The sequence below is a fragment of the Podarcis muralis genome, chromosome 2 (genome assembly GCF_964188315.1).
Source record: "Podarcis muralis chromosome 2, rPodMur119.hap1.1, whole genome shotgun sequence".
Lineage (NCBI taxonomy): Eukaryota > Metazoa > Chordata > Lepidosauria > Squamata > Lacertidae > Podarcis > Podarcis muralis.
The window spans coordinates 122390950-122405615 of NC_135656.1; the positions used below are offsets into that span (position 1 = coordinate 122390950).

General features: G+C 47.0%; 1 long non-coding RNA gene across 2 annotated transcripts; it reads left to right on the forward strand.

The window, feature by feature from the left end:
• The first annotated feature begins 5935 nt into the window (after positions 1-5935).
• Positions 5936-11659, forward strand: LOC144326693 (uncharacterized). Of its 2 annotated transcripts, none has more exons than XR_013391670.1 (2): positions 5936-6505; positions 9586-11659. It is a non-coding gene; the product is annotated as an uncharacterized LOC144326693 (long non-coding RNA). The 2 variants fall into 2 exon arrangements; XR_013391669.1 differs by having other exon boundaries at positions 5936-6421.
• The last annotated feature ends 3007 nt before the right edge of the window (positions 11660-14666 follow it).

Below are 14666 nucleotides of genomic sequence, written 5' to 3' on the forward strand. Positions count from 1 at the left end.
ATCAAATGTTAATTACTGTACAAGTTGGTCTAAAATTTATCAAGATACAAATAAAATTGGGAGTTTTTTTATTTAAAAAATTGAAATCATTTTTATTTGATTTTACAATACAAAATTATTAAAAAATTCAAATACATACCTATATGCAGAGATTCCTCCGACTCTCAGGACTCCCTACCCTGGAGTCCCATTTTAAGCATTTAAAACCGCATCGTCTTCCAAAACTGTTATATCAACCCATATTTTCCATGGTGATTTTTACACTGCAAGTGAAAATCCTGCCAATACAGTGTTACCTCAGGTTACATACACTTCAGGTTACAGATGCTTCAGGTTACAGACTCCACTAACCCAGAAATAGTATCTCGAGTTAAGAACTTTGCTTCAGGATAAGAACAGAAATCGTGCTCCGGCGGCGCAGCAACAGGAGGAGGCCCCATTAGCTAAAGTGGTGCTTCAGGTTAAGGACAGTTTCAGCTTAAGAATGGACCTCCAGCACAATTAAGTACTTAACCCAAGGTACTACTGTATTTCCTTCCATCTGCTTAACAGTGGTCTCTTAAATAACTTATAATTTTTTCCCATGATTTTGTAAAGTTTCTGTCTTCTTGGTTCCTGAGTTTTCCAGTCAACTTTGCCATTTTTGCACAGCTTGGTTTGCCATTCTTCTTTAGTAAGAACTTTGTCGTCTTTTCATCTCTGGGCTAGTAGCTTCTGGGCGGTTGTAGTTGCATACCGTACATAAAAAGTCTTTTTCTGGTCCTTTGGGATGTTGGTACCTGTAATTCCTAATAAAACGCTTCTGGTTTTTTAACAAAAGCTATTTTAAACATTTTTTTCCATTTCATTGTATATCATCTCCCAGAAAGCTTTTACCACCTTAAAGGTCCACCACATACGATAAAAAGTAACTTTTTTTCTTTACATTTCCAGCAGGTATTTGTACTTGTCCTGTACATTTTTGCCAGCTTAAAGGTAAAGGGACCCCTGACTCTGGGGTTGCGGCGCTCGTCTTGCTTTACTGGCCGAGGGAGCCGGCGTACAGCTTCCGGGTCATGTGGCCAGCATGACTAAGCTGCTTCTGGCGAACCAGAGCAGTGCATGGAAACGCCGTTTACCTTCCCGCCTATTTATCTACTTGCACTGGTGTGCTTTCGAACTGCTAGGTTGGCAGGAGCAGGGACCGAGCAATGGGAGCTCACCACGTTGCAGGGATTCAAACTGCCGACCTTCTGATAGGCAAGCCCTATGTTCTGTGGTTTAACCCACCGCCCCACCCACCAGCTTAGTAGGAGTCAAATACCGCTGGTACATCATTTTCATATAATTCTCTTTCAAAGTACAACAGGACGTGAATTTCAGGTCTGTTTTCCATAACCTTTCCCAATCTGCCACCTGGACGTTATGTCCCAAATCTGTTGCCCAGTGTATCATTACCGATTTGACCTGTTCACCTTTAAAAATTGGGAGTTTTGATTGGAAGTGCTCTACAAAAATATAAAAGGAAGCATTAGAATTATGGATAAAAAAATAGTTACAACCAGACATTCAAAATATTCAAGAGGTGATTGAAATGGGCAGTAGCTAAAAAATGAAACACGCTTGTATAGACTTGCAAACACCTTTTTAGGAGGTGCCAAAAAGAGCGCAGCAAAGATGTTTTTAGTCTCTTACTCTCTTTCAAGTTAAGCAAATTGTTGCTGGCTCTCTTGCAGACCCACACTACGCATCGAAGTGCATCTGACGCACATTTAAAGCACATAACTCCCACCCCACCTAAAAGCTTTCTTCACCCCCTCAGCCCTGCTATGTAAAGCTGGCCAAAGGCATTGCCAGCCACTGAGGCCACTTGGCAAACCCTTGTATCGCCTGCCTTTCATAGGCTTCCTCCTCCTCCAGAAAAGGTTCCAGTTACAGATAGGTAGCCGTGTTGGTCTGCCATAGTCAAAACAAAAAAAAATTCCTTCCAGTAGCACCTTAAAGCAGTGTTTCCCAACCGGTGTTCCGCGGCACACTAGTGTGCCGCGAGACGTTGCCTGGTGTGCCATGGGAGGGAGGCGGGCGAGTCGGGCGGCGAGAGGCGGGGCGGCGGCGGCGAGGAGAGGCCGCCCAGCGCGGGGCTCTCGCCATCTGCCTGCCTGGCTGCCTGCGTGGCGCTGACGTCACGGGGCTGTAACGTGCCCCACATAGGCACACGCGGGGCGGCGAGCGAGCTCCCTCCCACATCCCATCGCCGGCTCTGCACCAGGCGGTAGAGCTCGGCGAAGTCGCCGCGCTGGAAGGCCAGCAGCGCCCGCGCCTTGGCCAGGCTCTCGCCTGCCTGCGCCTCCAGGCACGGCGCCTCGGCGTCGGGCGGCAGCGAGCCCAGGAAGCGGCCCAGCCGGCCGGGGTCGCCCGCCTGCAGCAGCGCCTCGCACCCGCACGAGACCTGCTCCGCCGAGAAGCGCGGCGAGCGCGGAGGATCGGGCGCGGCGGAGGCCAGCCCCGCGCTTGGAGAGGACGCAGCAGCCGTCGCCAAACCCGATCCTCCTCCTCCTGCTCCGCCGCCGTCCTCTGGCTCTCGGCCGGGAGGAGCCTGCGGCGACGGGGCGGGCGCCGAAGTTGGCAGAAGTTGGCGCGCCTCCTCGGCAGCGCCTTCGTCCTCCTCCTCCTCCTGCCTCTGCTCTCCTCCGGCGGCGGGGGTGCGCTGCCCTCCCCGGCCGGGGGGCTCGGCGGGGCCCGCGGGGAAGGAGGCCATGTTCGTGGCGCGCGGGATCGCGGCCCCCCTCGCCCGCCTCCGGCCCGCTCCCCTCCCCCTGCGCGCTGCCCTAGCCGTGCGGGTCTCCTCCCCCTGCGCCGCCGTCCCCTTTCCACATCCTAGGAGCCGCGGTCCGCCTACCGCCCCCGGGCCACGGCGCGGCTCCCAGCCCGGGCTGGCCTCCGCCTCCTGGGACGCGCGCCCACCCCCGCGGCCCCCCAAACTTCGGAGCAACTCTCCAGACGCTTCTCCCCCGCCTCGGTCTCCCTCCTTTCCACTTCTCTTCCCCCCTTCCTTCCCTCTTTCTTTCTCTTTCTCTCCCACCTGCCTTTCCTTCTATTAACTTTCCTTCCCCCTCCCTTCGTCCTTCCTACTTTTACTCCTGGGCTCCTCCCCCCTTTGCGCAGCCACAAATCAATCTCTCTCTCTTTTTTCCCCTCTCTCTCTTCTTTGCTCAGACGCAAAAAAGCGCCGCTTTTTGGAAATCCGGACTGCTGTCCCCGCTGAAACGATACTTTAAAAAAGGAAGAACCCACTGGCTCTTATTTCTGTTGAAAGCAGTAGATCCCGAACTCTTTTGGCCCACTGCCCCCTTGGTTCCACATCCCCCAGTGTCCCCTATGCTTACTCTATAGAAAGCATTACAGGGGTTAACGCGGCTCGCTAAGGAAGATATTAATAGAATTCTGCATTTGGGGGGAGACCCTAACAGTCATCTACCATTACCTTCTATGCTGTTACTAATTTTTTATTTTTTTTTTACATAAGTAAAAAGTGACCTTTCCCCATCTGGCATGGTGGTGTGCCTCGAGATTTTTTTCATGAAACAAGTGTGCCTTTGCCCAAAAAAGGTTGGGAAACACTTCCTTAAAGACCAACTAAGTTAGTTCTTGGTATGAGCTTTCGTGTGCATGCACACTTCTTCAGATACACTGAAACAGAAGTTGCCAGATCCTTCTATATAGTGAAAAAGTGGGGAGGGGTATTACTCAGAAGGGTGGTGGGAATGGGTGATTGGCAGATAGCTGTGATGAGCCTGTTGAAGACTCTTAACGACTGCAATAGGTCTTACAGGAAAAAGCAAGGGGTGAGAAGGTGAAAAATGGCTTTGTCATGTATAATGAGATAAGAATCCAATGTCTTTGTTCAGACCAGGTTTCTCCATGGTTTTAAGTTTCGTAATGAGTTGCAATTCAGCAGCTTCTCTTTCCAGTCTATTTCTGAAATTCCTTTGTAGTAAAACAGCTACTTTGAGATCTTGTATAGAATGTCCTGGGAGATTGAAGTGTTCTCCTACTGGTTTCTCTGTCTTGTGATTCTTGATGTCAGATTTATGTCCGTTTATTCTTTGGCGTAAGGTTTGGCCTGTTTGTCCAATATAGAGAGCTGAAGGACACTGTTGGCATTTGATGGCATACACAATGTAGGAGAACACTTCAATCTCCCAGGACATTCTACCAAGAACTAACTTAGTTGGTCTTTAAGGTGCTACTGGAAGGAATTTTTTTTGTCCAGAAAAGGTGTGTGTGTTTGTGGGGTGGGTGGGTGTTAGTGCTGAACTCCATGTACTTTTGGGAAGAGGGTGTTCTCTCTCTCTCTCTCTCTCTCTCTCTCTCTCTCTCTCTCTCTCTCTCTCATACCACCTGGAATCTATTGTTTTAACCCTGAGATGACCTCTTCCCCGGAAGGTTTCCAAATTCCTTGATTTGGAAATGCAAGAGTGGGATGATATTATTTTCATCATCATCATCAACAATTTTATTTATACTTTTCAGATATATACATTTCACTGATTTTATATTCATTTTGACATTTTAAAACTTGACTTCCTTCCCCCTCTTCCTGCAGTCCCTTAAATTCATTTTTTATATCTTCTGCCTATCCAAATTCATTTAATTTGCTCATTTAATTGTCTGCTTTAAATATATACTCCTATGAAACTGCAGGTTATTACAACAATCCTGCTGATGTTTTTATCTGTTTACAATTTATCTGTAAATATTCAATAAACCATTTCCATTCTTTTATAAAAAGGTTGTTATCTTGATTTCTTATTCTTCTGGTGAGTTTCGTCATTTCTGCATATTCCATAAGTTTTTGTATCCATGCCTCCTTTGCTGGGACTTCTTTTTCTTTCCATTTTTAGGCTAGTAACATTCTTGCCGCTGTTGTCACATACACGAATAAATTACATTTTAGGTAGTTCTATCCCTATAATTTCCAGAAGAAAGGTTTCTGGGTTTTGTGGGGTTTTTTGGTGGGTTTTTTTTTACCAACGTTATTTTAAACATCCTTTTCATTTCATTATACAGTCATACCTCGGGTTGAATATGCTTCAAGTTGAGCGCGTTCAAGTTGCGCTCCGCGGCAACCTGGAAGTAATGGAGTGCGTTACTTCCGGGTTTTGCCGCTTGCGCAGACGCTCAAAATGACGTCATGCGCAGAAGCGGCAAAAAGGGACGTGCGTGTGCTCAAACGTGCCGTCGCTAGTTTTGTTTGCTTCTGGATGTGAACGGGGCTCCGGAACAGATCCCATTCGCATCCCGAGGTACCACTGAATATCATTTCCTTTTCTTTCTTTTTTTGCCAACATCGCAGCCATTTTTATTGCAAATGTTTTGGATTTAAACAGTTTTCTTTATTTAGGTATCCAGAAGACATGAGACAACATATTCCTCTGGTCATCCGTATGTTGCCCAGTCCTCAGCTCTATCTATGGTTCTGAAGCTCTCATTTTTCGTCTTATCTGTTCTGCGTGTGCTTGGTTCCTGGCTCTGTTTTCTTGATACTCTTTCTTTAAGCATCGCCAGCGCCTCATTTCTGTGTCAAAACCATTGCAGCGACCAAAATATCTCATGATGGAGTGCTCTTTGTGGCAATAAATGTCAAGGCAATAAACAACTATTTTACTTTTTAAAATCAACTGAAGGCTTTTAGGGAAGTTTTAAATGTCTGACGCTGTGGTGTTTTTAATATTCGGTTGGAAGCCACCCAGAGTGGCTGGGGAAACCCAGCCAGCTGCGCGGGGTATAAATTATTATTATTATTAATATTATTATTATTATTATTATTATTATTATTATTATTATTATTATTACTCCTTGAGCAGACGGATAATAAGGTTGCATTCTTCACTGTGCAGATGAGGAGACAGATCTGGGTGCATCGCAAATTAAGGAGAGCTCATGAGCAAAGTCTTCCACCTGGGAAATTAGACTTGCGCGCCTGCTTTTTCCAGTCAATTCACAACTAAGTTCTGCAAAACTCCCAGCACGCCTGGAACAGACGGGAATTCAAAGAAAGGGCAAAACCCGGATGTAAGCTTCGTTCAGACCCGGAAGTTGTTCTTCTTTGACCGCTTCCGTCACACGGAAACCCCCGCCTCTTCCGCTGCAGCTGATAGCGCACAACTTAACGCAGGCGCGATCGGAACAGGAGACGAGGAGCGCCAGGGGGCTTCTGTGACTGTCGCTGTTCGCGCTCTGCGCAGCCGCCAACGCGGCGCGCGGCACCGCTAGGGCGGTGATTGGCTTTGGCGCACGAGAAGGCGGCAGCTGATTGGCTGGTTCAAAGCTGAGGGGACCGTTTGGCGAGCGGCGGTAGTCGTGAGGGGTTTGTTAAGCCGAAGAAGCAGATGGCAAAGAGGCGGCGGCTAAACGCCGGAGGTGGGAAGGACGGAGCCGAGTAAGTTCGTCTTGAGGGTGGGGGAGCGACGCTGAGGTAACGGGGCTGCCCCTTTCCCTCAGAAGAAAGCGAGCCGGGGAAACAGTACGTTGTAAATCAGTTTATTTTCATCCGGCTCTTTCTCCGAGGAGCTCAGAACGGCCCATAATATAGTGGGACCCTATCTCATCCTGGCGACAACCCTGTGAGGTGGGTTAGGGCCGGGAGAGCTTCGTGGCCGAGAGCGTTTGAACCCGAGTAATGGCCTTTGGGCCTGGGGTGCCGGATGACGTCATTATATATCATTTCCCAGTAAACCTTAAGCTTACTACAAGACCACCTCATATGATTAAAAAAGTCTTTCTCTTTACATTTCGAGATTTTCCGGCTGATAACGATAATCTTTATTTATCATTGTGCCATACAGAACAACGAAATTGAAAAAACAACAACATCAGACATTCAGAAACCAACAAGGCTGCTATCCCAGCCTGGTTAGCCCCCTAAAAATTCTGATACCCCATAATTAAATACAATATACTCCCATAGAGACTACAGTGTTACCTCAGGTTACATACGCTTCAGGTTACAGACTCCGCTAACCCAGAAATAGTACCTCAGGTTAAGAACTTTGCTTCAGGATGAGAACAGAAATCATGCTCTGGCAGCACAGCAGCTGCAGGAGGCCCCATTAGTTAAAGTGGTGGTTCAGGTTAAGAACAGTTTCAGGTTAAGAACAGTTTCAGGTTAAGAACTGACCTCCAGAACGAATTAAGTACTTAACCCGAGGTACCGCTGTACCTTAAAAAGGTAAAGGAACCCCTGACCATTAGGTCCAGTCGTGGCCGACTCTGGGGTTGCGGTGCTCATCTCGCTTTATTGGCCAAGGGAGCCGGCGTACAGCTTCCGGGTCACGTGTCCAGCATGACTAAGCCGCTTCTGGTGAACTAGAGCAGCGCACGGAAACGCCATTTACCTTCCCGCTGGAGCAGTACCTATTTATCTACTTGCACTTTGATGTGCTTTCGAACTTCTAGGTTGGCAGGAGCAGGGACCGAGCAACAGGAGTTCACCCCGTTGTGCGGATTCAAACCGCCAACCTTCTGATCGGCAAGTCCTAGGCTCTGTGGTTTAACCCACAGCGCCGCCCATGTCCCTTACACTGCGTTTAAAACCAAAATCTAATTTGAATAGAAACTGTTTCTCAGGCGGCTAGTCCTAGTCTTTATAACCCTGTACCTTCTTTCAGAAGGCAGACACTGAAAGAGATCATTTCCGGGTTGCGCACTATCCTGCACTATCTCTGCAGCTTTCTTAGAAGCATAGATTTGATCCAAGGTGGGAAGAGTGCCCCCAATTATTCTCTCCGCAGTCTTTACAACCCTGGACAGCATTGTTTTTCCCCTGACCGTGCAGCTCCCAAACCACACATACAGACCATAAGTTAATAACACTCTCAACAGTACAATGGTAAAATGCCATCAACAGGTCCTTTGAGAGATTATTTTTCCGGAGGATTCTCAGAAAATATAACATCTGCTGTGCTCTCTTCATCAGGTCTTTGCTGTTTTCTCCCCAGGTTAGGTAATGATATGACCGGTACCAATCTATGCTGTTTTCAGCCTGTTGTAATCATATTTCTTTAGTCTCTTGATCTTTCGTCGTAACTTGGTTTATTAATAATTTTCTTCAGATGAAAAATTTGAAGGAAAGGAAGAAAAACACAGCACAGAAAACGGAATAAACGCAATTAACACCAGCACACCTGTCTTTTCCCTCTCTGCACATAGAATCGGGACGGACCCCTGAGGGTCATCCAGTCCAGCCCCTCCCCTCGCAATGCAGGAATCTCAGCTAAAGCATCCCTGACAGATGGCCATCCAACCTCTGCTTAAAATACTCCAAGGAAGGAGAGTCTGCCACCTCTGGAGGGAGACTGTTTGGGGGCATTGGTTTTGGGCATAAGTCTCTCTCAAGGGTTAAAGAAAGGGAGGCCAGATACCTAGAGAAGCCTGGAAAGAGACACTTCTCTCCCCCTTTCTGCTCCCCCACCCCACCCCGCCACACACACAGTCTTTCTCAAAAAATTCATATTGCAGTGTGTGCATTGACGCAAAGGAGCGGGGCTGTCTCCCTTCACGATCAGGTGGGTGCAATGGGAGGAGGGTCTGGGTAGGGGGGGGGGAATGAGAGGTGGAATTTTTATTTATAGGGGTGGTTTGCATCACTTCTTGCAGACCTGCCTGTGCGCCATGGCTCGGTGCTAAAGCGATGGTCATGGGGTTCACGCAAAGCATAGAATCCTAGAATCGTAAGAGTTGGAAGGGATCCCCACGGGTCCAACTCCCTCAGCTCAAACATTCAGGACAGATAGCAAAAAGTAAAAGTGGGGAGGGAGGTGCAGAGAGAGGGGAAAGCAGGGGGGGGGCAGGGGCACGCCAGCCCTGACACGCATAACAGACCACATGCATGCACACCATTTGAATGGCAATGCCCAGCAACTTGGGGGTGGTAGTTACACACACCCTCCATATCTTCTCAAAATTATTCCTCCTGCATATTCCCAGTCTTATCTTAATGGCACATGTTAATTTATCATTAATTGCTATATCCCACACCTTTATACCATTCTTCCATTTTATATCCTGCTTGCCCCTTCCACTTCCTAGCTATCATAATTTGTGCAGCTGTCAATAAATTTGTGAGCAAGTCCTTCCTAGCCTGATAACCTTCCACCCCATCATAAATTGATAATAATGCTACCTCCAGACTGGGCCAAGCCTAGAGGAGAGAGACCCTAAGAAGGGTCAGGACTTCCTGTGGAAAGGAGGGAGGGTACTGTTCAATTTTTTGTTTGTGATGTATGGTGTATACTCTACTTTTCTACTGACAAAGGTTTTGTGGAAGAATGGAAACTGTTTTTGGATTATTTAAGGAAATGCTATATGGTGAACACCTGAGCAGGATTTGAACCACAAGCAACAGAAGGGATTGAAGATTATAGTAGTTTTGTTAAGGTTTAAGAGATAGAAGAGAGGATACAGCACAGGGAGAGAAACAAGCACTATGGAAAAGGGGGTGGGAAGTCGGGGGGAATATTTTATCATGTATTGAAATGTGTGTGTGAACTTTTGGAAAACTTAATTTAAAAAAAATCACAAAGTATACTTTATTTTTCTCACCAGCTGAAACTGTTTAAGTCATTTTGGAACAAATATTGTATGAATTTGGATTTGATATCCCGCTTTATCACTACCCAAAGGAGTCTCAAAGCGGCTAACATTCTCCTTTCCCTTCCTCCCCCACAACAAACACTCTGTGATGTGAGTGGGGCTGAGAGACTTCAGAGAAGTGTGACTGGCCCAAGGTCACCCAGCAGCTGCATGTGGAGGAGCGGAGACGCGAACCCCGCTCACCAGATTACGAGTCCACCGCTCTTAACCACTACACCGCACTGGCTCTCCGAGGAAGCCATGACTACAGTGTCATAATGCCTGGAAGTTGGGCCTGTAGGAGGAGCCGGGACAGACATTTAAAACCAGAATGAAAATATTGCTTGTGTAAGAATATATTTAAGGTTTCGGGGGGGGGGGGGGGGCGGATTCAGAAAGGGGATTGATAAGTGTCCATTAAAGAAAGGGGAGCAAGATCTGGGGATGGAATCACAACAGTTGATGCTGAAAACAGAGAAAATTGTTCATCCAAGGAGAAGCTGAAAAGCTGCATGAAAATGTTGCAAGGCTGGAGCCCAGGTGCTAAGTTGGTGTTAAGAAAAGCAAAGCTGCTCAGAGTTAACAGCACTTCTGAAAGCAGATGAAAAGGTGTATGTCGTAATAGACCCTTCAGAGGGTGAACCTCAGATGCTCAAACAACATCATGCTCAATCAGGGCACCAGGGAATGGACAAGACAGGCTCTCCGTACCCCTGGGGATATTTTATGCACAAAACTTTTCAGATAACAGTGCAAGAAATTAGCTCACCTTGCCATTATGCCTAATGTTAGTTGATTGCTTTCACAGGCAATCACTGGCTGAATCCCTGGAGCTTTGGTAAGAATTAAGAATAATTATAAGGGAAAGAAGCATCACCTTGGCAACATTCCAGTGGCGCTCGTGGCGCAGGTGCAGAGCAGAAGAAAAACATGTTTATGGGATCTCACAGAAGTGTCTCCCTAGTGTCGACGTGGCCATTAACGGACAAAGCACTTTCATAAAATTGGGGACCAATATATTATTTTACGATAAATGTGTTTGTGTTTGAACAAACACCATGGAATCATCTCAGAACAATTGTGAGTTCATTAAACTACTTCTAGGGGGTGCCATACACCCATGATTTCCCGTTCATGGCAACCCATGTCGGAAGTGCTGATTTTTTTGGTGAATTTCCTTAAAAAGCTCAAAAACGTCAACCCCACCCCTGCAAAAATAGCTCAGCAACTTTGCCAGCCCCCCAGCAACTGTTGTGTCCGGGTGTTCATTTTGAAAAACGGCAACCCTAGTTTTGGCAAAGCATGAGGCTCTTAATTTCAGGGTTGTGGGTTTGGCCCCCTGCAAGATTCCTCATGGCCCCGTCCAACTCTGGATTTCAATAAGTTTAGGGTTGGCAAGTGTTTTGAGACCAGGGGGCCACATTCTCTTCTGCATAACCTTCAGGGGGCCACATGTCAGTGTCAGATGCAAAAGTGGGCGGAACAATAATTGCACATCTTACCTATGCAAAGTAGCCTAGCTCTTCCTCAAGTGTTATCCTCTATCCAGCAAGGCAAGCAGGGAGCATTATCAGAGCATCAGGACACATTTCAGCCGCGGGGAAGCATTCAGGAAGGGTTCAAAACAGGGCCGATGGCAGGATTGGCTAAGGAGGGGTGTGTGACCTACAGACAGCTCTGTGGGCTAGATGGGGAGGCTTGGAGGCCCTTTGGCCTGAGGCTCCACATCTGTGCTTTACTGAATCAGAACATGGAATAATCAAGATCAATATGGTCAGTGCTTTTTTTTCTTAAAAAATGTTTAGGAGTACTCTCATTTTCCTATTCATATTGAAATACTGTCCCTTAAATAGGCCAAACTTTGAATTCACAAAATGTTTCTGTGTCCCCCCCCAGAAAAACACTGGATGTCGTAATGTCTGCTTTGACTCACAGGCCTGAAAAGAATTGAGTGTTCGTTCTGTAGATTTAAGAACAGTTTTATTTTCAGGTAGGTAGCCGTGTTGGTGTGACGCAGTCAAAATAAATAAAAAACTTTAAAAAATTGTCCAGTAGCATTTTATTGACCAACTAAGTTTGTTCTGGGCTTTTGTGCACATCCACACTTCTTCAGATACCAACAATTTTATTATTTATATAATTTGTTACATATCTAAATAATAAACAATATATATAATAGCACACAGACATATATATAATTTAATAATAATTCCAACTCTACAAATCTATGATTCTATGATGGTTCTTAATTTTCTTTAGTGATAATTTTATCTTTTTTTTTGTCCACCGCTTTGAGATTGTCACAATCTGGCGGCTATACATATCATGAAATAATACCATAGTAATAAAAATGAATGAAAGGAAAACAGGAACAACCAGGGGGAAGAGAACATAAATAAATGCGTGCATGGGGGGAGGGAGGCTTCAACCCCCCAAATCAAAGTTGCCAGCTTGCATTCCAAATAGCGCAATGAACACCTGGGCGCCCGCCTTTTCACTCCCACTTTGGCTTCTTTCCCTGTCTCCTAGGCGCTTTGTTGAAAAGCTCCTGGGCAATAAGGGTTAAAGAAAGAGAATCTGATGTCTAGAGAGGACTGGGAAGAGATATTTCATGCCCCCAACCCCCCCTTAGCCCCCCCCCCACCTCCGCCCATTCCCTGTCTTTTTCTCCAACGGATCAGATTTGGGGGGCGCAGCGGGCTGCAAATGGCACAGTGTAGGAGGCGAGGTGCGTATTAATAAAAAGGGGAGGCTTCCCTCCCTCGCACAGTCAGGTGGGTGCCAAGTGGGGGAGGGTCCGGGTATAGGATTTGGAGGACCAGACCATGTCATTACCGAGGAGGCAGGTTTAGAATCATAGAATAGAATCATAGAATCATAGAGTTGGAAGAGACCACAAGGGCCATCAAGTCCAACCCCCTGCCAAGCAGGAAACACCATCAGAGCACTCCTGACATATGGTTGTCAAGCCTCTGCTTAAAGACCTCCAAAGAAGGAGACTCCACCACACTCCTTGGCAGCAAATTCCACTGTCGAACAGCTCTTACTGTCAGGAAGTTCTTCCTAATGTTTAGGTGGAAAATTCTTTCTTGTAGTTTGGATCCATTGCTCGCCAGAGTCGTGCATGCTCTAGCTATCTCCCGCTTCGACTACTGCAACACATTCTATGTGGGGCTACCTTTGAAGGTGACCCGGAAACTGCAATTAATCCAGAATGCGGCAGCTAGACTGGGGACTAGGAGTGGCCGCTGGGAGCACAGAACACCGGTTCTGAGAGATCTGCATTGGCTCCCAGTATGTTTCCGAGCATGATTCAAAGTGTTGGTGCTGACCTTTAAAGCCCTAAACGGCCTTGGTCCTGTATACCTGAAGGAGCGTCTCCACCCCCATCGTTCAGCCCGGACACTGAGATCCAGCGCCGAGGGCCTTCTGGCAGTTCCCTCATTGTGAGAAGTGAGGCTACAGGGAACCAGACAGAGGGCCTTCTCGGTAGTGGCACCCACCCTGTGGAATGCCCTCCCATCAGATGTCAAAGAGATAAACAACTACCTGACATTCAGAAGATATCTTAAGGCAGCCCTGTTCAGGGAAGTTTTTAATATGTAATGCTGTACTGTTTTTAACACTTGATTAGGAGCCGTCCAGAGTGGCTGGGGAAACTCAGCCAGAAGGGCAGGGTATAAATAAATAATAATAATAATTATTACTTGCAAAGTTGTGTACCGCCCCCCTCCCCGCACAATCTGCTCTCTCTCTTGCGCAGCTCCAAGCACAATGGAGGGGAGGCGTCAGCGCCAACAAAGAGACCCAAGGAAGGACTGGAAGGAAAGGAAGAGGCATCCACGGGAGGAGGGAATTCCGGCTGAGAAAGTGGGGGCAATGGGGTCACTTTGGGGCATTGCCTTGATCTGAGGCGTCGGGCCCCCTGAAATGGGCTTTTGCGCGACTGCTGCTGTGCGATGACCCAGATGGCAACCCCCGTGCAAACGGCGAGTTGCCTGTGCTTAAGTTGCATTGTATTGCAGAAATAAAGTTCTGTTTGGTGCGGATGACTGCAAATGCTTGGAGTTCTTTGTAAACCTCAGAGAATATGAAAGGAGGCAAAGCTTCTGTGATAATTCAGATGGTTCAGAAGGTTCAGTTAGTGGAGAATGTGTCTGGTAAGAGGGAAGATGGCCTTGGGGATGTGGAGATCCAAGCATGTCAGCGTGATCTCAGGACTGCAATACCTCAAGGGCCGCCTCTTCCCATATAAACCTACCTGGACCCTGAGATCATCTTCTGAGGCCCTCCTTCGTGTGCCTCCTCCTTGAGAGGTCTGTAGGGTGGCATCATGAGAACGGGGCCTTCTCTGCAGTGGCTTCCTGTCTGTGGAATGCTCTTGCCAGGGACATTTGCCTGGCACCTTCATTATACACCTTTAGGCACCGGGCAAAAACCTTCCCCTTTAACCAGGCCTTTGGCTGACCTGACTGACATTCTGTACCCTTTTAAAATGTGGCTCCTTTCGGGGGGTGGGTGTTATTGGGTTGTTGTTTTTATTCTGGTTATATATGTTGTGATCTTTTCTGTGAACTCCCCTGAAACCTCTATGTATACAACAGTATATACCGGTAAACTCAATAAATAAAAAATAATAAGAATAAGAATCTCCTTGTAAAAGGAGTGGGTTTCATGAGTTCACAGTGTCCAGATGTAGGTACTCTATGTAGAGCGTGTATATATTTGCATACTTGCTAAAAGAATATATTGGTCCTGACCCCAACGAAGGTGCATTGCTATTTAAAGTCCAAGCTGACCTTTCCACCCTATGCTGGCCCATGTCAAAACAGGGCAGCTGCTTCTCTGTGTTCTTGCAAACATGTTTTCTCCAGCTCTGCATCTGCTCCTCAAGCCACAGAGAGACTCCAGAAGGTTGCCGGGGCGATGCTTTCCCTGCCTCATAAATATTCCTATTTTTCCCAGGGATTTCTCCAGAGATTCATAATTTCTCGCACTGAGTCTGAAAAGTCTGGTGCATAAAATATCCCCTGTCTTGTCAATTCCCTAAACAG